Source organism: Myotis lucifugus, unplaced genomic scaffold (assembly GCF_000147115.1).
Source record: "Myotis lucifugus unplaced genomic scaffold, Myoluc2.0 scaffold_196, whole genome shotgun sequence".
Classification (NCBI taxonomy): domain Eukaryota; kingdom Metazoa; phylum Chordata; class Mammalia; order Chiroptera; family Vespertilionidae; genus Myotis; species Myotis lucifugus.
Window position 1 is genome coordinate 643,650 of NW_005871244.1, and position 3,242 is coordinate 646,891.

The window sequence follows — 3,242 nt, forward strand, 5'->3', positions numbered from 1 at the left end:
GCCCCGCCCAGTGGCCAATCAACGCACCCATTCTGCCCGCGATTTTTTCATTTCCTGGGCGGGGGATGGGGGGGGCGGGTGAGGAGAGGCGGGAACCCCTCTCATCTGGACCCACATGGAGGGAGACTGAGGTGTGTGTGGGTCTTGGTTGTGGGGAGGGGCAGTGGACAGAAAGATTGAGGGAGTAGATCCACACCCAGAGAAAGGGCCAGGCAGGCAGAGAGAATTGACTTAGGGGTCAGCCACACAGTGGGATGGGATGGATGGAGGGAAGAGATGCAGAGAGGAGAGACAGAGATAGTAACAGAAACAGTCACAAATAGAGAGAGGCAGGCACAAGGACAGACAACAGAGAGGACAGAAAGATAGACAGGGTATGGGGGAGTGATAGATAGACAAAGGGGCATTCACTGGGAGAAAGACACTGTAGACAGATTCAGAAACAAACAGGGGGTAGGCCCAGACGTAAACAGGAGACACAACTGGCAGATAAGTGGACACAGCCAGATATATCTCCAAACAGAGGTTGGAAACAGGCACACCAGCCCAGAGAGACAAGGAGACACAGGAAGTGAAAGAGGCAGAGGGACACCTGCAGGGACAGTTGACAAGAGGCAGAGAAAGTCAGATTCAGGCAGAGGGGCACACAAGGTAGATGGACAGACCTGGGGACAGCAGTGGAAAAAGTGCAGGGATGGACAGACACAGCCAGGCCACTATAAATTGACCTCAGACAGGCAACCCAGCTGAGAGAGGACCCTGGAGGTCCCCAGAGGGAGGCGGGGAAGACATTTGTGGTTGGATAGGGAGGGTGGACACACACTGTCTGCAAACTAGGCACACCCTGAAGTCCGGGACCCAGCCCATGCATTGGGTGAGGCCTATCCACACCCTAACCTAGGAGCTCTACTGTCTGTCTGCCTGTCTTATATGGGGGTCTGTGCACTCCCATCCAGGCATGTGTCGCCAGCAGGAAGTCGGACCGGGTGGACTTGGGGTCCTGGCCCTACTCTACTGAGCTGCTTAAGGCCCTGGTGGACAAAAGGCCTCTGCCTGGGCCCCTCCACCCACCTGTCCACCCCCCACAGGGAGCACAGAATTTCCGGAAAGGCCAGGAGCTGGCTGGTGTTCAAAGCTAACCTAGATGCCCCCACCCCAAGTGCAATTGGAGGAGGGCAAGGGATGGGGTGTTTACTTCCCCACAGCAGGAGAGAGACTCCCCCGCACTCAGCTCCATCCAGGGGCTTGGAGATAGAGGCAGACTTGCCATCACCCACAGAGATCCAAACTTGCATGCAGACCCACAGCCACACACACAGAATATATGCTGACAAATATGAATACACACAGAGTGCACATGGAGAGCCAGGGCATGGTAGCCACACACTCACAGCCGCACAGAGTGACTTAGTCTTACAGACATCGTCACCCACAGCCTCAGACAACACCCAGAAAGCAGAGAGTGGCACAGGGATAGGCTCACACCGAACCACTATAGATTCATGGACATCATGGCCCACAGACTCACAGCCACACACAAAATGCACAGATAAATCTGATTTCACACAGCCAACAACATCATACACAGGCCCAGTGTCTCACACACACACTTCCACATTCAGAGAGCCCTCGAGGCCAAAGTCCAGATTCAGGCTGTATAATGATACCTGTGTGCATATGAACTCATGTGTGAACTTGTGACCATATCCAGCTCTGGTGGCAGAGAGAGGTACTCACAGCAGACATGATTGTACAGACAGAGAAGCCACAGCCACAGACTCGCACACAACTGTATTCAAGCAGGTAGCTGCACACACAGCGTACGCACATAACTATTGACATATCAAGTCAGAGAAGAAACACGTGGGGAACATAGACAGGCACACAATCAGGAAACTCAGAATATAGAGTGTACTCTTCCTATTGTTGCAAAAAGGAAATACACCTAAAACTGCATAAAGAAGAAACAAGGGAACCAGATGGTACATATACAGTGGCACCAAAGGAAACATCCGTAGTGCCCTGGCCGGGTAGCTCAGTTGATTAGAGCATTGTCCTGATACTCCAAAGGTGGTGGTTTCGATGTCCAGTCAGGGCACATACAAGAATCAAACAATGAATGCATACCCACAGCCAGCCACTCACCAAGGAGAGACAGAAGCACAGTGGCAAAGAAAGACACACATACATAGGAGACACACACAGAAGAAACAGATTAATCATCCACAAGCATTATAAAGGAGTCACATAAACATTCAAGGAGCACACACACACACAGTCCCATATAGATGAATTTGCCCAAGTAGACAGTACCAATACACACAGGTGCTAAAAAGGAAACACACAAATTGGGCAGGCAGCCATAGACATAAGATGCACCCGGGTAGACATAATATACAACCAAGTGATACAACCCGGGCAAGTTACATAGGAAAGACACATGTGGAGCTCACAGATGTATGTTTGTGGCTGAGAACATGTACAAATAGATGAGATGCTTTGGGGGTATTCACACACACACACACACACACACACACACACACACACACACACCCCTGTCTATCCTGGCCTACTCTGATGTCTCTCTCATCTGATACCCCACCCCCTCAGAGCCATTACACATCTGTGCTACAGGCAGGCCTGGGAAAGAGACACCTGACATCAGAGGCCTTGGCCCAGATGGCTAAGGGGGCAGGGGGTGGGAGCTAGGCAGCTGTCTAGGTTTCAAGAAAAGTCTGTAGGGTCCTTCCCAAAGAACTAGGGTACTTTGGACAAAGAAACACATATCCACATCTACCACCTCCCCTCAGCAGCTTCCTACTCTAATCACTTCCCTCCCCTCCCCTCCAAGACTCTCCAACATTGCCCAGCACAGGGCCACCAGACACGTAACAAGTGCTCAATAAATGCCACTTATTAAGTGTCATATTATCATTATTATTTTATTTCTGCCAAGTGAACTCTTCCAAGAGAGGGACTAATCTTCATCCAGCTCTATACCCCATACCTCAGCTAAGCCTCAAGGCACTGCAAATAGCAGGTGCTCAACATATGCTGGTAGTGGGTAAACAAAGGGGAAGGGAAATCTGACTGTGCAGGGAAGCCTGCTTTGGAAGAAACAGATGTCTTTAAACTTGACCTAGGTATTGAAGCTGTGTCAGGGATAAGAATGCTTTATTAGTTCATCACAGTCGGGCCCTTTCTCAGAGTCATTTAAGAGTTTTGTTGTTCAGGAAAGCAGA